Below are 25,629 nucleotides of genomic sequence, written 5' to 3' on the forward strand. Positions count from 1 at the left end.
CCTAATCCATATGGAATCAGGTGGATGAGGACGGTCTGGGAGTCAGCGGAAAACTGAGTCCTTAAGCACCCCCCAAATAAGCTAGGAACTTGAACAACTGGATATTACAACCAATCAAACGCATGAGCAAGGTCTGAGGTGGCACACTGAAATGCAGAAAGGTACAGCAACTTGGAAGATCCGTGCCCAGGTGAGACCTTAATTTCACTTCCAGAGGTAGTTCATTAAAAATGCCAGATTGGTAAAAACAGCATGAGAAATCTGTCCAGAATTCCAAACCACTACTAAAACAATAAACACATTAGTGGCAAACCTAGAGCCTGGGCAAGGCCTTAGCTTTATATCACATTCATGCACAAATCTTGGATCTTAGTTTCTGTTATAATTGTATATGTTCTAAAATGCAAATTATAATGTGTGTTCAATATATTGGAATGCTTAATAAGATGTATAAAAATGATCATAACCTCTGACATGCCCCATTGCTACCAAAACCCCAGTAATCCAAACGTGGCCAATAGACAGATCACTTTGACACTGGAGTACAAAAACAAACAATAAAATCAAAAATGTAGGCTGTAGGAAGCTGGCTCATTATATGATATATCAAAATGAGATTTATCGTACAAACAGTCCAGTGGCTCCCTTACTAGTAGTCAGGGGTTTGCTATAGCAATCCCAAGGTGCTGTTTTAGGGGATAGTATGGTCGAGCATCCTTAGGCTTATCAGAGGAGAGTGTGAGACATCTGCAAATACACACACAGTCAATAAATGAGACACACGACTCAAGAAGATGATCCATACCAATTTACAAAAATAACAAGTATCAGTATACATGTTTTGGCACCAGAATCAATAAAATTAGGAAGGTACATTTTGCAAGAAGAATCTTTGCGGTTTTGAGTCGACATACTGCAATTTCTGAAAAGCTGCAATGTTATCCTATGAAGAGAAAAACAAGCTCTGAATTCAGGTACAGAACAGAGACTTATGAGGCTAATCTCCTGTCCTTTAGGTAAGTATTGGGCAAGGCTCAGGAGCACACCAACAGGTCACACCTGGCAGAAACTGGGGCACCCGGATGCAAAGGTGTAGTACACTATCAAGTGCCCAATGTTACTCCATGGGGATCAGTCCGGTCGAAAAGATGCTGCAGGTGAGGACTGGAGATCCAGTAGGGAGGAACCAACAAGTGGGTTCTAATCTTGAGATGTTTGGGGATAGGGGGACACTTCAATCCTCTTCTCCACGGATCAGGGGCAATGGGTGTAGAGGTGTCCTGAGACATCAGGATTTTCTTCACCGGAGCACTCACAGCAGCATTGGTGAGTCCACAGTGGGCAAGTCCATGGAGGACTTTGTCTCTGGAGGGCTGAGGGACTACGTTGGCACTATTAGCCCACTTCAACTCGGGCTAGGCGACACGGGTGCAGTGGTGCTTTCCAGTGTCAGGATTTCTGTGGTCTAGAATCCTTGCAGTTGTCTTGGGGCACCTGCAAGATACCATTTACTAGGGACTTATAGGGGGACCAAAAGTATTGCCAATTGGGGCTTAACTGTACAGTTTTAGGGAAAGAGATCTGGCACTGGGGACTTGGTTAGAGGGAGCCCAGTGCACTTTCAGGCAAAATTGCATCGAATACCAGACAAAATGTGCAGGTGACCATGTAAAAAAGGGACACTTTCCTATAGGGGCTCAAGAGATTGAAGGCTTTTTATCCAGAGAGGTGTCTCAGGCATTTGCCAGTGTGTACTGCAATAAGAAACACTTTTCGTAGAACACCTAGAGGGGTGTTTCATGTTTCCTGGGGGTGGATGTAGAAGAAGATTCAAAGGTTCTGAGTGCCATTTTAGTAAAGAGCTCTTGGAAGGTTCACAGTGAAGCAAAAGAGCAAGTACTGAAAAAGGTAGCAGTGTCTTAGGTGGATAGTCTACCAGGTTTGGTCCCAAGTCTATCATTAATATCTACAATAATTAGTGAACTGCTATTTCTTGATGCTTTGGGCCTTAAAACCTCACACCTCCACATAATGTTTCCCTCGATCTGTTTTTAATAATTGTGTGTCATTTTCTTACTAATTCTTTTCTGGATTTTTCTTAATTGGTTTTGGAATTTTATAAAGGTGGTTAGTAACTCTAATGCTGCTTGGTAATGACTGAACTTAGTATGCATTTTTCTGAGGAATGGGCTGCCACTTGTGACACAGCTACCAGGTTTTAGGCAGGGTTTCTCACGGAACTGTGCTGTGACCTAACCAGACTGTATTTAGTAAGTTGGTATGGGTACCTCCATTTCAATTAACCACGTTTCTGACAAAAGAGATGAACTTTTATTTGTGACAACAAGTAAATGGAAGATGTTTTAGTATACATGTAAAAATCCCATTATGCTCCATATCAGACAAGGGCATCATGAAATGTGGTTAACAACTTTAGCTTTTCAAAATTGGTTTCAAGAACCGCTTGCTCTTCCAAAAGATTCAAAAATCAATTCAAAGATGGCACTGCATCTATGAAATACAAAAGCACTAAGTTCAATTTGATGACATGAGGCTTAAAGGTTTAAAGCAGAAAAATAGTTCACTCGACCCAACTTGTCTATCGTTTCTGTAACTTATGGGAGAGAAGGACAGTCAACCAAAATACAAAGATCTTATGTCAGCAAACACAACTAGCTAGGTTTCTTTTTAGTCAATAAAATTTGGAAAACCAAAAGAGAGCAATGAATAGCTTCATTCCTGCACAGATTGTCCAAAAAACACACAGACAATTATTTTCTAACGCACAAAGGAGCACTTTAATCTTAATCGTAATGGCACCATTCAAGTACTTACCACAGCCAATTTGGAATCTGCTAGAACTGAATGGGGCTGTCTTGTTGACACCCAGGGAGGAGATGGGGGCGGGACTGTACATCTGTCCAGGAATCTCACTCCACTATGATTACTCTCCCTCCAGAGGCTTGTTTCTATGTGGTTATAATATCAGCTGTGCCCTATCTGTCACCTAATACTGCAGAGTCCTCTGCCCAGCTTAACAATAGGGTTCTACATTGGATTCATATTACAGCTAATTTTCCCCATTCAGCTATGCCTGATATTTTGATGGTTTGTAGGGTGGGATAGGTAGGGCCTCTGGAAACAAGTTTACCATCTCACTGTGTGATCTTTAATTATAAGTCACCAGCTGGTGCGTGGAAATTGTGGTTTAATTGTTGGCCCTCTAGTGGATCTTAAACTGCTATCTCTCTTCTTCTATTGGGTTTACTCTATTGTCATATGCAAACAAGATTTGTGCTTCCTATTCACCAATCCAGGCCACCGGTTTCAAGTAGAGTTAGTGCTGGCTATCATTTGGAGCATTCGACTCTTACTGAAGTCGACTCACTGAAGACTGATCATAGTACAAGGGCTACCTTGTTCTCCCGTTCCTGGTTCTGGTATTTTGACATCGGGGTTCTCTAGGTTGGTAACTCAGAATGTGCCCTATTCCATTGCAGTTCAACCATTAACAGCACCTGGGCTGAACCCAGCCTTTGTCACTAAGAAAAATGTTCATGTCTTGCAAGCATCCCTTGTTGATGTATAGCACTCACTGAGGATTAGGTCCACTCCATGTCTTCTGTTCAGCGGCCACCACACAGCTTGCTATTCTCAATCCCCCTTGAGCCTGTTGCCTAACACCACTGCTGTTATCAGCAGGAATATCTCTAGGAAGTAGTGTGGGGCAAATTTATCGACAATCATGTGATTTGTCTTTTGACTGAGAATGTATTTAGAAGTAGTTTAAGAGCTATTGTGTCCTCGGAATAAGGTATTCAGCTGGATGTGATGTCTATCAGGTGAGTTGCTTGCTTGGGCGAATACCACATTGTTCCGCTCTGTAATAGAACTCCAAACAGGTTAGCCCGACATTCAAGGGTTCATTTTTACCTTTACCATGGATACTACCCTTTTATTGATGAATATATACAACTGGAGTCCTGGAAATCAGCAAGAATCGCATTCCCTCCATTTGCTGGAAAAGATCTTGGCTTTGTATTCTACGTCTCATTTTGTCACTGCAGGAGGTGATCTGAATTTAACTTATGAACCCAATGGTATTACTCAGGATCTGTGCCAAGAGGAAGACTTGGTGTGGGGAATCCCTGAATTAACCTCCCCAGTGAAAGAGCATCTCACAAGGGTTGCCCTCCAAATAGTAGATCTAACTCTTGCCCATGGGTTGCAGGCCTGCAATCACCGTTCACTATTTGACATCACCACTCTATCTACTTTTAGAAGAGGGGTTTATGCAAGCTTAATCAATTACATCATTTTAGACATCAAAATATGGCAGCTGATGGAAAACATGAAAGTGCTGTAGAGGGGCAAGAGTGATCATAATCCTTTAGTTTTAACTATGAAGGACTTGATCCCTCACATTTCGCTCCCTCCCTCCCAGACGTGTGGCCAGCTACTGGAGGTCACAAACAATCATAGAAACGTGAAGTGGGAAGCTGAGTGTTCTTGGCCTAAGGTAGTCTCGGAAATGTAGTCAGCTGTTGCTTCTCATATGGGAGCTATGTCTGACAGTTGGGGGAACAATGATATGGTTGTGGGTGAGCATGCCAGACTGTTTAATGGGCTCAAAGATTTTTTTTATGAAAAGTATATGAAGGCCCCTGCAAAGGATATAAAGAATAGGTGGTTTTCACAACACTGCAGCATGGCAAAGAGAACTCTTCGCAGAGCAATAAAAAAAGGGGTAAGCCACGAGTTAAGGGAGTGTAGAATTAAATATTGGCTTGAAGTAAGGCAAGACAAAGCTAGCTGAGAGAGTAATATATGGGACGACCTTTTAGATATGCCTCCACCAACAATGATCTGAAGAACTGTTGGCAACTTGTAATCCAAAGTAGCGGGAATTCAGGAAAACCAGCAGAGACGTCTATCTTGCCATGTGATTGGGATGCCCATTGGGGAATCTCGTCTCTTGATCACGTGAAACAGATTATATCCTTACTAGCAGCGAGGGAGGTACGGCCTGTGATGCCCCTCTTCCTGTTGTTTTTACACTAGCAAAGACTGCATCATCGGTATGGTCCCTGAAGCACGGGAATGCCTCAGGATTAGACAAGATACGAGTTGACCTTTTTAGATCGGACCCTAATATCTAGGCTCCTTATATCAACATTGTTTCAAATGCAACTACAGCAAAAGCAGCAATGCCTACTGCCTGGAAAGGGGCAGAGATTGTCCCTGTCTACACATAAGGAAGCCAAAATACTCGTTCCCACTATCGTCCAATTGGTCTCCTGGAGAACTTGCAAAATATTTTTTTCCAAGCAAGTTCTGTAGAGACATTTGGATTGGATCAATAAACATCATATTCTGTCCAACCTTCAGGCAGGATTTAGATCCAAGACAATATCCATCGATCAGGTCTTCTGCTCCTATTGGTTAAGTGGAAGACTATAGAAGTTGGAGGGGGTGCTCTTTTTGTTGCACTTATTGACTTGGTGCTGCTTTTGACCTAGTTCGTAGGAAGAAACTGTGGGAGGTACTATCTGGGACAGGAACTCACTGTTATTTGCGTGTCCCTGAGGAGAACGTTGCTAGGGTTTGCTGTGGCACAAATGGGGACTTAACCCAGGAATTTGCTATTGGAATTGGAGTGCGTCTAGGCTGTGCCAAGGCTCCTGCTCTTTTCCTTCTTTGTATTAATAACTATGTCATGTTTTTGACTAATTTTGCTAACGATTCCCCTATGATTGCAGGTTGAAAGTTCCAGCTCTTTTTATTTTGCCGATGATAATCTCCTACTGGCCGAAATTAGGGTTGGTTAACAAACCCTATGGATAGATTCAATCTGTTTTGTTCCTTGTATGCCCTGGAAATCAATGCTTCTAGAACAAAGCAGATGACTTATTGTAAGAGGGGAAGAGGGTGTGGGGTACTATAAGCTTGGAAAGGGAAATATTAGAAAGGGTAAATTAATTTGATTCTTTAGGGATGTATTGGGCTGACTCAGGATCATGGGTTCCTCTTTTCCTTAAAAGCTCACATTTTTTATCCCACAGATTTGGGTCAATTCTTAGATTTGCCAAAAAGGCATCTTGTTACCTGACCCTTCCTGCAGTGGAGATTCAGAAGACACAACCAAGGAGTGCTGCATTGTATGGTGCAGAATTATGGGGCTTTTGTCACATGGGTCCATTGGGAACTAGTGAGAACAACTTAATCGGACCCCAAACAGGACTGTGGAGGGGTATCACCCTTAGTGCTCCTTAAACTGGACCTTGATCTTAACCTTGACAACACTTCGGCTACTCTAAGGCCACTTCTCTATTGGTTTTGCATTTGCGACACTGAAGAACTGTCTCCCTTTAGAGAGGATCTTGTAGACATTCTTAAATCACAATGTTCTAAGAAGATTAAGTGACTGGCTTATGTTAAAAAAAAAAAAATCAATGTATGATCTGAGCCTGGTTAGCTTTTGGGAAGATACATTTTCTATCTCCTCCACTGCAGTTACTGTGGTTAAATCAAGATATTGGGAGAGTGTTGTTGATCAGAATGAACCACTCAGCCTCACAGGTAGCCTTACAAGGCTCTTTCTATTTGCCAAGTCTGTGCCTAAGGTAGAGGATTTTCTAAGTTATATTCATAAGGCACACACTTGCACACTCTTTCTGCAGTTCAGGTAAGTACCTTGTCAATTGCTGTGTACACATCATCTTTGGACCCTGCAAAACCTGGGCCTACTTGGTGCCAGTAAGTGCTTAATTTGAGACGGCAGTTTGTGCTGCTCTGCACCAGCACTTGTCAACACTGTCACTTATGGCAGTCTGCCACATGGTGGTGCTGTTAGTTCAATTTAGAGATTAGCACAACAGTTGTTTATTAATTAAATATACATAAGATCACAAATACTTTCTACCCAAGCCATTCTTTCAGCTTTGGTGGCATGGAAAAGTCTGAATTGCCACACTTGTAGGAGTGTGAAGGTCACTAGTTGTGTTGACAGCACTGGCAATGGGGGATGCAAGCTGCAGAGGCCTCCTGACGAGGACACCGGCACTTATTACTATTATTTTTTTTTTTTACAAATTAGGCACTGGTGCCAGTCATGTTTGCTCTTTGATAAAAATGAAAAACATTTGCTATTTTTCTGCCCTGTATATTGCAGTCCTCGAGCCAGGTAGCCGGCACCCCTATGTCATCTTTTGGGTTTGACAAATCAAATAAATGCTTTCAAGAATTTGTAAAAGTGATTCTTCAAGTGTGAATGTGCATCGCTGTATCCAAATTCCTTTTTGCAGCCTGGTCATCAGACATAACTTGTCCATTTCACTATAACAGATTTGTATCTGCTCTGGGATCACTTATGCAATTGTCTTAACCCCTTCTGTGCCGTGGACGTAATGGTTACATCCACTGGCACAGTGCTCATGTGCGGTGGGAGGGCATGGGGGGGCCAGAAATCTCTTTGTGCCAGGGATCATTTTTTTTTTTTTTTTTTTTGAGGTGGGGAGCGACCACTTAGGCAAGGGTCGCTCCCCTGGGGGGGCAAATTTATTTTAGGCCATTTCTGCTCCCCTTGGGGGCAGATCAGTGTATTTCTATTAGGACGATCTGCCCCCAGGGGGCAGAAACCACTTAGGGACCAGGGACTGGTATGTGTGTATTTTCTTTAGGGGGGCAGCACCTTGGGTAAGAGTCGCTTTCCATGGAGCCACATTACTGTTGGCCATATCTGCCCCCCTTGGGTGCAGAGAGCCCACCAGGGAAGTTTTATTTTTTCCAAAATAAGAGACGCGCTTTCTTCTACCTGGGGGCCAGTGAGGAGGAGGCAGTGACGTGGCTACGAGGGCAGGAGCCCTTTAAATTTCAACCAGCGCTCCCACCTCGCAGGACGCGCTTTCTTCTACCCGGGGGTCAGTAAGGAGGAGGAGGCAGTGACGTGGCTACGAGGGCAGGAGCCCTTTAAATTTCAACCAGCGCTCCCGCCTCGCGGGACGCGCTTTCTTCTACCCGGGGGCCAGTGAGGAGGAGGCAGTGACGTGGCTACGAGGGCAGGAGCCCTTTTAATTTCAACGAGCGCTCCCGCCTCGCGGGCACGCCCAGGCCAATGACCACCTTCCTGAGCTGACTGGAGGGCCTAACGTGCTTGACTCTTTAGATACTGGGGACAATTTAGCTTCCCACCCCAAACGTCCAAACCAGGGAGCGAAGTCTATGAGCATGGCTATAAATAAAAAGGGGAGCTGCCTTTCTCTATCCGATGGCAACCCCATTGTCCCCGGTCGCATGTTTACTCCTGCTCCAACAAACAACGATCTACGTCCTTCCTGTATAAATCCCCTGTCTATGGGAGTCATGGTTGGGAAGGGTGCACGGGTGTTCTTAAGTCCACCCAGAGTTTTATGTCCAGGGCAATTCCAAGTTACTCGGGCAACAGTTCCAAAGGGGAGCCACGATCAGAGTAAGAAGGATGCATACATCTATATGACAGGGGCCCCCAGGCTATCGCTTGGCAGAGAGAGTCTCATGATTCTCTCATTAATAAAGTTGTCTACTGGTTTAGTACCCAGAGGAAATGTCTGTCTGTTATCCGTTATGACATCCGGGAGGCATATAGATATGCCCAACCGGACACAGATTTAAACTACATTTCAATCCTCTTTTTTGACACCTCCATGGTTGATAACCTTTTGACCTTCAACCTACGGACTTGTTGTCTGATATCGGGTAGAAATATTGGAATTGGTCTCTGTAAGCATTCTCCAGGGGGGAGTTACGAAGGACTAATAGATCTTCTAATACTCATGAGGGGAAGGCCTTGGGCCCACTTAATAGCAATCGATCACTTTTGACTAAGATCTGCTCCCCCCAGTTATCCAACTTAGATTGACTAAACGATGTCTCTCTCTTATCGTCTCCCACTTTGGTTGTTATGCCCCATAGAGATACACGATCTAGGGCTCTGAACTCTACCACATCCCCGAGAGTTAGATCCTCACCTGTGCCCTTTGTACTTAATATTTTATCTTGGAATGTGGCTGGAATAAGGAAAAAGTTGGGAGACCCTGGATGGGTTAACTTCATCTCCAAGCAAGACTTAAGCCTTTTTCAGGAAACCTGGGCTGAAGAGCAAATATATGTTGAGGGGTTTACAAATTATTCTGTCGCAGCCCAGCCTGCCTCTGGAGGCTTTGGTAGGCCTATGGGTGGGCTTATGATTTTAGTGAACAAGAAATTGCAATGCGACCATTCCGTGTTTCCCCTCAACTCATTAGATCTCATGGGTGTCCGACTTATATTCCACCCTGGTTTCACAGTGATCTTGGTCAACGCGAGGTCCGTCCCCCCCAACATGGAATCAGGGGTACTTGCCCAGCTAGTAGAGTATATGGAATATTTGCATCCTTCTAACCATCTGGTGATAGGGGGTGATATTAACTGTTCTTCCGTATCCCAGAACCTCGTAGGAGACTTAACAACTGAAGAAGACGACTCCTGTGGTATCCCCCAAGCGAAGGATGATTCTCCTAGCACTGATTCTTGTGCCGCTATACAGATGGCTTCCCTCTGCCTATTCCATGGACTCAGGGAATGTAATGGCCGGACCAGATCTGATCTAAATCGTGCCCCCACTTTTAAGCAGGGGTGCTCTTTTAGTACTATTGATTATTTTTTTGTTGACATAAGGCTTTGGTCACATATTCTGGATATGAAGGTTTAATCTCGTTACGAGAGTGATCATTACCCTCTATGCCTCACTCTATTCAATATAGCCTTGGGAGAACTCAACATCTAGAGATCACTGACGTCCCGATCCCTTCCCTTAATTCCAGGCAAACCCGTGTTAGTTGGCCAAAAGTTATATCTAACCCACTTTTGGTCAAACAAATTTACTTCTTTTTTTTTTACAGTTGTGCTCTGGTCTTGAAAATCAAGAGGCTGATAATCTTCCAATCATGAAAATTCATGTTGAATTGATAAATCTTTTACAGAACGTTTTCTACAAAGAAACCATTGTGAGACATGCTCCAGATGTTTTTTCGATCTAGGGAATGGTTCAACAATGATTGTGACCTTGCTAAGCTCAATCTTAAATTGGCCCTCCGCAAGCACTCACAGGAGGAGATCAGGACCGCTAGAGTCGGCTATACTAAGGCCCTGAACCTAGCAAAGAAAAATTGGGAATTTGAGATCTGGCAGAAGCTGCTGGAGGCTGTCGAAAATCGAGATGAGGGCTCTTTTTGGAGGCTGTTGACTCATAGGCAAAGAGAGGGTTGTGCTACTCTTAATTTTCATATCCAACCTGAAAGATAGGTGGCTCACTTTTCTGAGATTTATGCGTCATCTGCGCAACAGCATCCTGAGGCCTTTACGGGTGACAAATGCAGACCTCTTATTGAGGGTCCCATGGAGGGCATTGTTTTTACAATGGCTGAAACCACAGTAGCTATTAATTCCTTGAAACCAGCTAAGGCCCCTGGTCCCGACAAGATACCGGGGACCTGTTCAAGTCTGAACCCGTTATCTGGGTGTGGTACATTAATACCTTATCCAATGCTATTGCAACAGGTAGCCCCATTCCAGATTCGTGGCTAAGAGCCGAAATTATTCCTATCCATAAAAAAGGAGACGTGGGACTGCCTGCCAATTATCGCCCAATTAGCCTTATTGATAATCTTCAAAAGATTTTTTCTAAGCAAGTCCTAGATAGGCTAACGGACTGGGTCCAAGCTAACCAAGTTCTATCACCCCTCCAGGCTGGGTTTCGATCAAAAATCAGCACTAGCACTATGGACCAAGTTTTTAGACTCTTTTTGTTACTCTGGAAATATGTTACCCTGGCCAAACAAAGTTTGTATGTTGTTTTTGTTGACCTTAAGTCTGCGTTTGATCTTGTTCCAAGGCAGAAATTGTGGGAAGTCTTAAAGAAAATTGGCGTCCCGATGAATTTGGTGCATCTAATTCAAAGATTACACAAGAATACCTATGCTCGAGTAAGGTGGGGCAGCCAGGGGGAACATACTGATCGTGTTAATATTAGGCGGGGAGTACGCCAGGGCTGCGCCCTGGCACCTACTCTCTTCTCGTTGTTTATCAACGAAGTAGTGCAAGTTATAACTGACTGCCAAAACGATGCCCCTTCCTTGAATAACTCAAAAGTTCCAATTCTCTTATTTGCTGAAGACTCTCTCTTGATCTCTAAAACACCTATGGGTCTTCAGGTTCTCCTGGATAGGTTTAGTGTGTTTTGTGCAGATCATGGATTGGAACTTAACTCTAGTAAAACAAAACTTATGATTTTTGGTCCTGGCAGTTCCAAACGGTGTAACATCTTGCATAATGGGGTTTCCTTGAGCAAGGTATGCTCCCTTGATTACCTAGGGGTGAGAATTAGCAATGATATGAACTGGCAGGCCCAGGTAGGGAAGAGTTCAGCCCTCCTAGCATATAGGTCAGGGGCAATTCTGCGCTTCCAAAAGTCTAATATTGAGAAAGTTGTTTCTCCAGCTATCAAAATTTATCTAGCCAAGGCTCAGAGTGCCGCAGTTTATGGTGCTGAGTTTTGGGGTTGCTCTAAATCTAGCAAGCTATCTGTGGGGGGAAATAGCTTTGCAAGATCACTCGTGGCATGTCCTCGTAGCACGCCCCTGGTCCCAGTGTTTATGGACCTAGGGTTCCCTCGCATTTCTGATGTAATAGCTTTAAGGCCTTTAATTTTTTGGGTTCGTATCTGGACTACCCCTGAATTAGTCACCTACAAGGAATCATTGCAAGATTTACTGGACAGACCAAATGTATTTTCTATCCCTTGGTTTAAGCACATTTCAGAATGGTTCCATACCTTGGGACTTAGTTATTTTTGGAGCCAGCCCAATAGTTTAAGGAGGGCCCACAAGGACCATCTGAAATCTGTTTATTCGTCCCATGTTAGGGAGAAACGCCTGTCTTGCACCTCACATGGTAGGCTGACGTCTCTTTTCCTTGATTACAAGTGGTTTCCCCACTTCGAACCCTTCCTGGACCTAATTACCGATCAACTAAGCAAAAGTTTGTATGTTTGTTTTAGGTATGGAAGCCTCCCTTTGAAGTCCTTTTCTAGCTCATGAAGCTCCACCCTGTCATCTGATAAATGCCCTTGCTGTAATGGTTCTGTGGAAACTGTAGTGCACTTTATGTTTATTTGTCCTGCCTATGGTATGGCTCGGCGGAAATGGCTTCGTCCCGCCTGTAGGAATATGGGGCTAAGAACGTGTAGAGATGCCCTTAGGTTGATGTTGAGAGATTGTTCCATTCCCCTAACTTGTGCGGCCAGCAAGTTCCTTGCGTCCGCTTGGTACATACGCACATTTTTTTTTTAAAGAAAAAGGTTTATAGCGATTTGATATTAACTGATCCTTGATTTTACCTTATTTAACTCAAATTGTTTTATTCACTGAATTTTTTTATTTTTTTTTCACAAATCATTGATGAGGAAGTTTAAAGTAGTTAACAAATGGAACTCTGACTCTTGCTCCTCACTTATAGGATGGGACGCATATGTAGATTTTATTGTAATTTTTCTTGTAGACTCCTCATTTTATAGTATTCTATCTTATTTTTATTATTTATCCTTTAGTCTTGCTGTTACATATTTATTATGTAAAGATCATGATTTTACTGTTGTAAGTTATTGCTTTGATGGTTATTTAGACCGAATAAAGCTCTTGTATGATGAGTGGGGTTATGGCCATACCCCCCACCCCAAATAAATGGGGCCAAAGTTGTTCTGCCCACCAGTGGGCAAATGGGGCAATTACCCCTGATCCACACCCCGGGGCATAAAATCTACTAGATGCCAGGGAATTGAAAAAAAAAAAACTGTGGGTGGTGGCTACCAACCAGTATGGGCCTGGTTATGCCCCCACCCCCAACTGAAGGGGGTAACAGTCTTTCAGCTCTCCCCCGCACTCTAAAACATCTTATCCCACAGCAAGCAAGAAGACATTTGATTATTTTGGGTTTTGGTTTTACATTTGGGCCAGGAGAGCTTGGCTAACTTTCAAAATTGTCCCACTTGGAATGGTGAGGGCTGCACTTTATGGACTTTGGGATGCTGCCATGTAGAAAAATCCACAAGACCTAGACACATCTGAAAACTAAACATCTGGGTGATTCCAGGGTGGTGTGTTTCTTATCCACAATGCCCTGCAAACCTCCAACTTTGCTGGAAATCACACATTTTTCCCCATGATGGAACATTCCGGAATCTGCAGGAATCCACAAAATTCCTACCACCCAGCATTGTCTCATCTATACCGATAAAAATTCTGCTGCACTTGTCAGGCTATTTTTTTTTTTTCAAACTGCCCTTTTGGACCTGCTTTGGTTCCCCCTCAATTTTGACATGTTTTTGGCTCTTCCCTGTCACAAGCACTTGGCCCACCTACACAAATGAGGTATCATTTTTACCGGGAGACTGAGGGGGAACGTTGGGTGGTATGAAATTTGTCCCAGTGCAGTGATCCCACACAGAAATGTGGGGAAAACGTGATTTTGTTTTTAGCTAAATTTGAGGTTTGCTGAGGATTCTGGGTAAGAAAACATTGCGGGATCCACGCAAGTCACAACTCCCTGAACTCCCTCAGGTGTCTAGTTTTCAGAAATGTCTGGGTTTGGTAGGTTTCCCTCGGTGGCAGCTGAGCCCAGGACCAAAAACGCAGGGGCCCCACCCCCGCAAAAACAGGTAGTTTTGTATTTGATAATTTTGATGTGTCCAGATACTGTTTTGGGGCATTTCCTTTCGCGGGTAGTAGGCCTACCCACAAAAGTGAGATACCATTTTAACAGAACCTGGTCAGAGCCCCACAAGTCATTCCATCTTGAATTCCCCTAGGTGTGTAGTTTTCAAAACTGCACAGGTTTGCTAGGTTTCCCTAGGTGCCGGCTGAGCTAGAGGCCAAAATCCACAGCTAGGCATTTTGCAAAAAACAGCTCTATTTTCTTTGTGAAAATGTGATGTGTCCATGTTGTGTTTTGGGGCATTTCCTGTTGCGGGCGCTAGGCCTACCCACAGAAGTGAGGTACCATTTTTATCAGGAGAGTTGGGGGAACACAGAATAGCTAAACAGGTGTCATTGCCCCTTGTCTTTCTCGACATTTTTTCCTTCCAAGTGTAAGACTGTGTAAAAAAGACGTCTATTTGAGAAATGTCCTGTCATTCACATGCTAGTATGGGCACCCCGGAATTCAGAGATGTGCAAATAACCACTGCTTCTCAACAACTTATCTTGTGCCCATTTTGAAAATACAAAGGTTTTCTTGATACCTATTTTAAACTCTTTATATTTCAGCAAATGAATTGCTGTATAACCAATATAGAATAAAAGCCCATTGCAAGGTGCAGCTCATTTATTGGCTCTGGGTACCTAGGGATCTTGATGAACCTACAAGCTCTATATATCCCTGCAACCAGAGAAGTCCAGCAGATGTAACGGTATATTGCTTTAAAAAATCTGATATTGCAGGAAAAAGTTACAGAGTAAAACGTGGAGAAAAATGGCTGTTTTTTTTTTTTACCTCAAATTCAAATATATTTTATTTCAGCTGTTATTTTCTGTACAAAACCCTTTTAGGATCTACACAATTTACCCCTTGCTGAATTCAGAATTTGATCTACTTTTCAGAAATGTTTAGCTTTCTGGGATCCACCATTGGTTTCAAAACCATTTCTGTCACTAACTGGAAGGAGGCTGAAAGCGCAAAACAAAATTGTAAAAATGGGATATGTCCCAGTAAAATGAACCAATTTACACTAATAGGTATGTGCCCTGGGGGTGGTGTCCCCATTAATTTTTTTTTTTTTATATTTGCCCCATAGGGTGGTGTTCCCAGGGACAGCCACAATCCCCCTGCATATTATCTCTTAAACGCCCCAGGTTTTGGCAGTCCCCGGGGCAACAGGAGGCCCCCCTCCCACATTTCTAAATAAATGCCCGGCGACTTGGCCCACCCGGTGGCTTCATGAGAACGAAACGCGGCAGTCCGTGCTTCATTTTTTAAAAATATTTTACTGTGGATCAGCCACGTATCTGACCATTTTAGCCATAGGGGGGTCCCTTTGGGACCCCACCACAAGAGCAAAGGGGTCAGGGTGTTCGTACCCTGACCCCTTTTGCATTTTTTTAAAATTTTTTATCTGGGACTCGACTTCAGCCGAGTCCCAAGATGGCTGAAAACACATCTGTTGTTGAAGTATTATCAGCCAATCAAATCTCAGCACGAGATCGGGAGGGGTCGCAAATTCTTTGCGTCCCTACATATACAACTTTGGAATTTCTTAAATTTCTCAAAAACTACTGAACAGATTTACACCAAATAACAAAAAGGGCTCTTTCTGGACCAAGAGCTACCTCCCTGCCAAATTTGGTGGTGTGCCAAAGTGATTTTTGCGCTATCGCAATTTTTCCTATGGGAATAAACATTTGAAACGCTCTCCATTTCACCCCCTTTTATCTCGGCCCCGCTTAATGGATCACCCCAAAATTGTCCAGACAGCAGGTCACATGACTGTCGAATTTCTTTGGAAATTCTGGTGAAGATTTGTCAAGAGGTGCCAAAGATACAGGCAAGCAAAAAACAGCTTTTTCTATAGAAACTAGGTCCTAACTCCTAACTATAACTACTTACTGGCAGTAGGTAAGAGTCATCACTGGGTAGTTATAGCTAGCATTTTGGTTCTACAGGAAATGCAATTTGTGTGTTGCTAATAATTTTGGCTCTGTTTGATGAATCGCCACGAAACGCCACTAAAGTTTTGGGGTGATCTGTCAAGCACAGCTGAGAAAAAGGAAGGGGGTCCCAAAACCAGTTTTCCCCATTAATTTTTCCTATAGGAACTTTAGACACTGCAATAGCTCAAACTGCTGAACGGATTTGCACCAAATTTTGCAGAAAGCTGGATCTTGGTCCAGAAAGACTGCTTTTTGTAATTTGGTGTAAATCCATTCAGTCGTTTTTGAGTAATTAATGCTCAAAAACATTGTATATCTAGGGAAGCGGACACTCCGCTGATCCAACAGATCTCCTGCTGAGATCTGATAGGCTGCCACCACATTAACAAAGAAGTGGTGGTAGCTATCTTAGGACTCAGGACTTAACATATTTTTTAAAACCCCACTGGGGCTGAGGGGGGTGACAAAAGTATTATTTTCAATAAATGAGTGTGTGTGGCCCCTCCACCCAGTCTGTTTTCGGCAGCAGGGCCAGACATATTTCATAAGGGGAGGGGAGCACATTTCTCCCCCTCCCAGGCCACTTTCAGCCCGAGGACCCCATCTCCCAAGAGCCTGCAGTATTTTTAAAGGTAGGGGGCTCCATGAGACTTTAAAGGCCCCGTTGACTCCATCCCCTGGGGCTGGCTCAGATGCTGTATCCAGGGGAGCCCACTCCTGTGACACTCGAGCCCTTGCTATGCACTGCTTATTTACCCCCATACATCACCACTCATGGCATCTTCTATGACATCACAAATGATGTCACAGCAACATTTGGAATTAAATTATTGGGGAGAAAAGTGTATGGCAGTGACAGAAGTTATAGCTACCTTGGGCCACGAATTATAGTTTTTCGAGATAACTATAACGAGTGAATTTCTGTGGGTTTTTTTAAGAGTTTAAAATGTTCTGTTGTTACATTTCACCTAACTATAATGCTTTAACCATTGGAATTTCATTTTTTCATAGGTATCTTTTTTTAACAACAATAGTGCCAAAACCACTGGACGGAATTACACCAAATTTGGCAGAAAGGTAGCTCTTCTTCTAGAAAGCAGCCTTTTTGTTATTTGGTGTAAATCCATTCAGTAGTTTTACAGAAATTAAAGAAAATCCAAATTTGTATATATAGAGGCACTAGGGATTCGAGACCCTCCCGATCTCGTGCTGAGATCTGATTGGCTGCCAACACTTCAACAACGAAGTGTTGGCAGCCATCTTGGGGCTCGGCATCAGCCGAGTCCCAGAAAAAAATAGTTAAAAATAAAGAAAAGGGGCCAGGGTACAGACACCCTGACCCCTTAATTCTAGTGGTGGGGTCCCAGAGCTAAAAAGCATTTAACAATTTTGTCGCAAATTTGCGACAGGGTGAGAATCTGGAGCAAAAAGTCTTCAAATAAAAAGAAGGGCCGGCTACCGCGCCTTTTAATTCTGAAGCCCCTGGATGGGGTGAGTCCCAGGGGCTGTGTTATTTTTAATGCGGGGGGCCCGCTACCCCCCCCCTGCAGCCTGTGGGACCACAATCTCCCCAGGACTTTCATGAATTTTAAGAGGGGGAGGGCGCCCGGGCTTTCAACCGCAGCCCCAGGGTCTGCCACCTTCTATGAGCTTTAATGTAAATATATGTGGGGGGGGGGGTACGCAAAATCTCCACAGCCCAGGGGACCACCAAATCCCCGGGGCTATTATAACATTTAATGCAGGGGGTCACTTGGCTCCCCCCGCAGCCCGGGGACCACCACATCCCCGGGGCTTTCATGAATTGTAAGGGGGTGGGCGAGCATGAGCCCCCCACACAACCCCGGGGACCACCACCACCTCCGCTGCGCCTCACAGAAATATGGTGTGGATGGCTGCGCCTCCCCCCCCTCCCACAGCTTCGTGGACTACAACCTCGCTGGGGCTTCAACCTAATTGTGTGCGGGGGCCACGTGGCCCGCAAGCAACACCGAGGACCACCACCTCCCCAATGCAAACTGTGAAAAAAATAGAAAGAGGGTCCGTTTCGGACCGCCAGGCCCCACAGACCACCACCTCCCTGGGGCTGTTTTCGTGGGAGTGGGGCAGCGCAGCCCCACTCGAGGAGCCACTGATGGCCCTGGGGACCACCACCTCCCCAGGGATGGCTACTGCTATGTCCCGGGGTGGTCACCCCGGGACACAGCTATTTGTTGTGCCACCAAGCCACAGCAAACACTCCTCTCCAATAAAGGGAGAACTGCGAAACAGCTCTCCCTTCATCGGATTGGAGGTTTCTAAGTCTGCCTGCCCACGGTGACGCAGGCAGGGAAACAGAGGAAACATTGCTCTCACAGAGAGGGAGCTGCTGTAGCAATGCTGGCTCCCGCAGGAGGCCGGGAGCCAACAGGGAGCCAGCTGAGACTGTGGGGGCCTTCAGGCTCCCCCTACTCACGGTCCCCAACATTGAGGTCACAGGGCCAGGCCCCCCTTGCCCCCCAAAAAATAAAATAATTATAGGCCAAGATCAGCCTAGGGAATGGGCGGCTGCACAGTCCCACTCCCCCCAAAAAATTAAATGTTTAGGTCAGTCTCCGGGGGATGGGGTCCCCAGAGTGAGATGACCTAGGGAGGGGGGATGTGCAGGAACCCACCTCAAAAAAACACATTTAAATGCTGAGGCAAGGCCCTGGGAGATGGGATGGGCTGAGATCGGCATGTGGGGGGCACGCAGTCCCCCCACCCCCAACAAAAATTTAATATTTATGCTGGGCCCCAGGGGATGGGGTCCCTGGGGCTGATTTTAGCCTGAGGAGGGGGAGGCATGCAGGGTTGGGTTGTTATGAGGGTTGGCTGCAGGGATTGGCCACGCGTCCAACCCCAGTTGCGCATGGCTGAAGGCCGTGCACAGCACAGGGTTGGGTGGTTATAGGGGTTGGCCACAAGGAACTGCTGCAGGCAAGGCCCTGCGGTCAACCACTACTGCGCATGGCATGCGATTCGCAGGACTGGGTGGTTATGGGGGTTGGCTGCAGGCAAGGTCCTACGGCCAACCCCAGCTGTACACTGCCTTTGGCGGTGGTTTGATTAACTTATAGTAATGAAAAATTACTAATCACTTAAAAACAAAAAAAAACAAAAATTAATTAAAAAAAACAAAGTTTACAGGGATATTAGTTAGGAAAAAGAATTTAAAAAAACATAGAAATCCACTTAAAAAAAGACAAAGGTTACAGGGCTGTTACAGTTAGGCTCACATTTTAAATGAATCAAACCACTGAAATTCACCAGTTATAGTTAGAGTTATCTCAAGTAACTATAACTTGTGCCTGAAGATAACTATAACTCACACCCTCGCCATGCACTGCTAGTTACCCTACAAATTACAGCACTCATGGCATCTTTGATAATGTCACATCTGCAGTAAAATTACTGATCAGATAACTGCACGACAGTGGCTTGAGTTATAGTTACTTGAAATAGCTAACAATAACTGTATGTATGTATATATGTAACCTAATTTCCATAGACTAAGCGTTTTTTGTTTTGCCAATACCGTTTGATGAATCCTGTTCATTTGTTAATAACTTCAGCTGCTGTGTGGAAAGTTGTGGGGTGATTCATCAAACAGGGGCCGAGAAAAAAAAAGAGGGCTCCCAAAACGTGTTCTTCCCACGCAATTTCCCATAAGGATTTTGAAAACAACTACAGTCCAAATCGCTGAATGGAATTACACCAAATTTGCCAGAAAGCTATACTACTCCAGAAAGATATCTTTTTGTAATTTGGTGCAAATCTTTTAACGCAAAAACTGCTTATTAAAGAAAAAAAGATATCTAGGGAAGCAGAGGGTCTGTGGATCCGGCAGATTACAGATATGATTGGCTGCCAACACTGTAACCAGGACGTGTTAGCAGCCATCTTGGGACTCATACTCTGGTGAGTCCCCCAAAAAAAGTAAAAAACAGAAGGGTTCAGGGAATACCCTGACCCCCTGGGGCTTTTTTTTTGTTGCAGAGAATCAGCAGAGCATCGGCAAATCAAGGCAAACTTATTTATTTTTATTTTTTTAACACAAAGTGCGGTCTCCTGTTCTTTTTCTTTTGTGCCCCAGGTGGGTCAGGTCCTGTGGGGTGGATTTATTATGGTTATGGGGGTGGGGGGAAGGGGAGAGGTGCACCTGGGGGCGCTAGTTATAGTTATCTTTGTCAATTGTTGTTAGCTCTGTAAGATAAATGATTAAGTAACAACGATGACCTTGTTGCAAATAATTAATATTTGAAATGTTTCAATTCTGAAATTCTGAGACTGTGAATAGGCCTCTGGAAGGAGTAGTGGTCTTCAGTGAGTCTCGATCACTTCTGTTATGTTTACTCTGTTAGTCATGTGCGCACTTTTTCTCTCCACACCACTGCCATCTGAATATCTTACACGTCATCTCTTTCTTCTTCAGCACCCTCTTTTCACTCTGCTGAATGCACTGCCTCGCATCTCCTTCACCTCACTACCCCAAAATATACACACTCACTCATCTGTAAGCACTGTATTCTCTTATCCCTTTGCCTTTTCAATTATTTGCCAACTGTTTACCTCTTTCACACACATTTGTAAAGAATCACAATTGCAACTGGCGTACAAAACCATTGTTTTGTGTGCTCTGCACAGAGGCAAATGATTGGATGGTCTTGTATTCGGAGCACCTTTTTGATCCTTTGACAACCACAGCAAGAAGCCTGACTGCCTTCATCTTCAACTCCAGAGGTCGCAATGGTGGACTGTTATACACACCTGGGAGTGGCAGCAGGAAATGGCCCTTTCTACAGGGTTATCCCCAACTTTTTTGCCTTTCTCCCCCTATTTTTCTGACCCTTTTTGTTTGGCTTTATGACTCTGGGCACTTTACCACTGCTAATCAGTGCTAAAGTGCATGTGCTCTCTCCCCTATAACTTGGTGTAATTGGTTTACACCTGTTTGGCTTACTTAATTGAGCTATAGGTCCCTTGTAAAGTGGTATACCAGGTACCCAGGGCCAGTAAAGTAAATGCCATTACTGAGTCTACAGCACAGATTGCTCCACCCACAGAAGTAGCCTTTCAAAAATGTCTCAGGCCTGCCACCGAAGGGCCTGCGTGCACAGTTTTCTGTCACACTAACTTGGCAAGCCTTGGCCTAAACACCCCTAAGATAGCCCTATGGGCAGGGTGTTGTGTATGTAAAAGGTAGGGCAAATGTCTTTATGTACTTCGTGTCCTTGTAGTGACCAACAGCCTATTTAGTTTCTGACTACTGTGAATGCTGCTCCTTTCATAGGACTGCATTAGACATGCCCTGACGTGTCTCAGTGGAATATTCTGATCAATGAGGAATAGCATGGGCATGATTAGTATGCATGGAATGGCAGTCAGAAATTCTGCTTATTGGTCTAGGTGGATTTTGTATTAGAATTGAAAAAATGCCACTTTTAGAAAGTGGGCATTTCTCTAAGCTCATAACTCTAGTGCTTTTGCAGCCTGACTCCAATCCACATCTGGGGCAGAGTGGCAGTTCCACTTGGTGAATACATTCCAGACAGCCATCACACAGGAGGGGCTGGGTGTGACAGGAGAGGCATCTACATACTGATAGTCTTCCTGGACTGGGGAAAGGGAGGGTCGTTCACACATTACATGTGAATAGGCTGGGTCCTTCCCTCACACAATGGACTGATTACCCCCTACTGATGTTTGAAGAAAGGGCTGGGTTGAAAGGGTGTTGTGCTTGACTTGAAAGGACTTCTTTGAAGTTACCTCCCTGAACAAAGGCATTTTAAGTATAAGTAGAAGGGGCTTGCCCCCTGATTTGAGAGTATTTTTGGAACTCTGACTGAGCCTCTGTCAGAATGACTGCTGGATGGCACCAATGGTCTCATCCGGACTGCTCTTCTGTTTGTTGCCCTGGTGCCTAGTGTCTGCTGGGTGGCACAAAGGACTTATCTGGATTGTTTTTCTGCTTGTTGCACTGCTGCCAGCTGTTCCCTGACTTGGGTTCCCCTGGGCATTGCTGGACTGCCAGGAGGAATCGTCCCTAATGGCCTTTAGGGTTCTGGCCTCTTTGTCTACAACTGCCTGCCTTGTGTACGCCCTACCAGTGTTCTCCAAGGGGTCAGCAGAGTTTTCTCCCAGTTACCAGTGCCGCCTCTGGCCCTGCTGTAATAGCGCTTGGTGAAGTGCTATAATCTTTAATGAAGCGCTTGGTCCTGATACCACTGTATGTGGTGAGTGCTCTTTTCACCTAGGGCTGGAAGGTCTAGTGCCTGATGAGCGCTTCCCTCCAGCAAAATCGGCACGGTGTGAGTGTGGAGGCCCGTCATAGTGCCCATTACTGGGGACTACAGCTGCATGCCTTGTCAGTGCAGCTGAAAGCCGCAAGTCACTTAATCACCCAGGGCGGCACCAAGTAGCTGGAATTTGTCCACTCAGCTCTGACTCCCAGATAATAGTGGAGGCCTCGGTCACAAGACCGCAATCAGAGGAACATAGAGAAAGCAGGTACCAGCCAGGCAGAAGACAGAGCGAGGTCCTCGTGGCAACAGAGCTTGAGCTCTCCGCTTCCGGTGGCACTGTGTAACGACTAATATCAGCAGGCACGGCTGCACCACACATTCCTGTGTAGCTGCCTGTATTGCCCTAGTGCAGGGAGACCCCAGAAGGACTCCCCGCTACCTCTTGTCAGGTGTGTGGGCCCCCCTCCATGGAAGTTATTGCTGAGGCTGAGGACTCCAAGATCCTTTCTTTGGGCCATTACGCTCACTGTATTAACCCTAGTAGGCATGCAGTTGAGTCTGCTCGCTACTTCATGGACAGAGTACCTTGGGACACATAAAAGGAGTGTAGGTGTGCTGTTTCTCAGGGTGAGACGAGTGGTGTTTACCCGTCTGTATGGAAGCATTGTGAAGGTGGGGGGGGGGGGGGGGGGGAGTGATTTCTTCAGGTCCTGCAAGTTCACTATGATGGTTTCATGCCCTCAGGGCTTATGTTGTGGTTATGCCCTGATTTATAATGTTGCTTTTACTTGGTTGCAACAACAAACATATTCCTGGATCTGCAATGCCTGCATAAGGGGGGTATGTTGATGACCTGTGCTTAGGGGAATGATTCTTATAATTACATACATGACACTAATGGTTTGCCTGTTTGGCAAAATGTTATGGATTTAGGATGTTTTGGTCTACAGTCTAATGGTGTTTTGTGCAATGCAGTTTATTTTTACATAATTTGTTGTGGAGTTTTCTTTGGGGTGTATTTATTGTGTCACTAGTGTTGCATGTGTTGTGCAAATGCTTTACACATTGCCTCTGAGATAAGCCTGACTGCTTGTGCCAAGCTACCAAGGGGGTAAGCAAGGCTATCTTGGGTGTGTAGCTCTCTTGCCCCACTTTAGTGGTGGTCCCTGGCTGGCTGAGATGCCTGCCCTAGCTAACCAGAAACCCCATTTCTAACAGTAACTCGTTACAAAGTACCCAGTATTGAGGAATATGCTACACAAACAAAAATACAAAAACACAACACCCTGGGAATAGCTAACAATCGTAAAAAGCAAAAGATTAAAATATTATTATTATTATTAAAAAAGTTATTCCCGGCGCTGACAGAACAAGTGAGGATATGCACGGTTTATACAAAGAGGTAGGTTTTGAATTGTTTACCATGGTGTTTTACCGAGCGACCAGAAGGTTTACGGGGTATGGCGATCTAGATTGGAGTTGCTCTGAAAGTGGAGTCATTATTTATACATGTTATAAAGGGACATTGCAAGCGAATACACTCAGCCAGTTATACGAAGCAGATATGTGAATATTGCCACAGTCCTTACTATTATAAAGCATCAATGCCCTGAGGAAGTTAACATTTGGTGAACGAAACGCACTGCCTGCTTTCTGTTGTAAGAAGAAAATAAAGGTTGTGTTGGAAGCAACCTGCTTGGATGATTCAACTCTTTTGAAATTGTAGTTGGTGGCCCTCCAATTGCATCATGTTTCCTGAAACTGAGCAGGTTTTTGGTTGATCTGAGATGGATGGGAAGGGAGTTTCATAACTTAGAGACCAGATAGGCGAATAAGCAACCCCCGCCCTTGGCTCGTTTGACTCTGGGAGTCAAGGATAAAGAGGTTGTCTGATCTCAGCTACCTCCAGACAATGTGTGGCATGACGAGATGCCAAAGGATATGTGGGCCAGATGAGTGTTTTATCCTATGGGGGATGCATAAGGCCTTAAATTCTATTTGTTTATTGATAGGCAGCCATTGAAGTTGACCAAGAAGCAAATAAAATGATTGCATTCTGGGCAGACCCAGCAATGCTCAGCCGCAGCATTCTGAGTAACCTGCAGTTTTATGATAACATGTGCGAGGCTGCTTAAATAAAGGGAATTACCATAGTCAAGACAAGAGAGTATCAGCCCTTGGAACACTGTCCTCTGGCAATCCATAGGAGCATCTTACTAAGGGATCTTAAAAGGCCGAAGCAAGTGCCTGCTACTGTCTATGCCTCAGCGCCCATGGTTAGATCTCTATCCAGGACAAATCCAAGGCTCTTTACTTCTGATTTAGGTGGGAGGACGCGCCCCCAAACACGGGCCCAGAGGAGTTGGTCCCAAGGTGAGGGATTATTTCCAATCACCATTATCTCTGTTTTGTCCCCGTTTAACTTGAGAGAAGGAAAAGAAGAAAGAACAATTTTATCAGAAAAGTCAAGAATCATAGGGCACGGTAGAGAAGAGATTAAATCCCCTTTTTGTGTTACTACCTGGTCTTAAACCTAGAGGAACCCAGCCCACTTAAAGCCCCGCCTCATACACTGCAGCGTACGATAAATATAACTTAATAAGTGAAATATTGTGTACTCAAGAATGAAGTTAGTTATAATGAAAATGTACTTTGAAGCAATATATAGAAACAGAATAATAGAATGAAAGAAGACAGCAACACAGCTTTTAATTTTCCCTCAGTTTTATACGTGAGCAGTTCATCTAGCCAAGGCTTTTTTTCTATGGACTCTAGGATTTGTGGTCATGCTGATTCAGTTTTTAAAATCAGGATTATATTTCCCTGAATGCAAATAAAAAGCCTGGACTGAATGAACTACTTATGCGTGGACATAGAAAACTTGAGAGCTTTTGCAAACAGACAGCTAAAAGCGTACAAAAAGAGATTAGATGAGAAAGGGAAAAAAAAGTATAATAAAAAGGACAACGTGAGAAAGAAGCCCAAGGAAGATTACCTGATGACAGAACAATAAACAAAATGAAGGATATGTGAGATGAGAAAATATGGAATAAAAGGGGGGAAATGTACGAGAGCAGAACAGGATTTACAATAGCAATCGACGGCGAAAAGAATACATTAGAACAGAAATAAGGCGAACACGGGAAAGGGAAAGCATGGTAATCAGTACAACGTCTTGAAACTCCAGTAATGGGCGTGCATGATCCCAGGAACAAAACTGGTCCCGTCGTTAATTCAACTAAATGTCTTCTGCATAAATGCCAACCTTCTCACTCATGAGACCTACCTCCCGAAAAGGCAAGGACCATCACCTCTCTCTTCGTCAGATCTGCCAGTGCCGAAGTAAACATAAAATACAAGCATGCCATTGAAAAACGCCAAAAATACAAGTGTACCGTCTGGCAAAAACAGTCCGAAACAAGACACACCCACCAAACAAAAACAGGGGGATACAAAATACTAGTTCTAACCTTTGCACTCTATTTAATATACTATGGAAAATGTGCATTGCATCTTCCCTTAGGATCTTTTCGTAACTTTATCATCATTGTGCACAATTCATCGCGATCGTCTCAGCACCGCCTCATCCTAGTGTTTTATCCCAGTCGGGTATCGCCAGGTTGAGCATTGTTGTCTCGGAGTTGCCGCGG

The 25,629-nt window shown here is 44.4% G+C and overlaps 1 protein-coding gene across 6 annotated transcripts in view; it reads right to left on the reverse strand.

The window, feature by feature from the left end:
* METTL5 (methyltransferase 5, N6-adenosine) overlaps positions 1 to 25,391 on the reverse strand; it is a 178,752-nt gene extending 153,361 nt beyond the window's left edge. For all 6 annotated transcript variants that reach the window (XM_069225309.1, XM_069225305.1, XM_069225308.1 and 3 more), the window contains exon 1: positions 25,266 to 25,391. The gene's annotated coding sequence lies outside the window, so the exon portion shown is untranslated. The remainder of the gene's footprint in view (positions 1 to 25,265) is intronic.
* Positions 25,392 to 25,629: the final 238 nt, after the last annotated feature.

The sequence above is a fragment of the Pleurodeles waltl genome, chromosome 3_1 (genome assembly GCF_031143425.1).
Source record: "Pleurodeles waltl isolate 20211129_DDA chromosome 3_1, aPleWal1.hap1.20221129, whole genome shotgun sequence".
NCBI lineage: Eukaryota > Metazoa > Chordata > Amphibia > Caudata > Salamandridae > Pleurodeles > Pleurodeles waltl.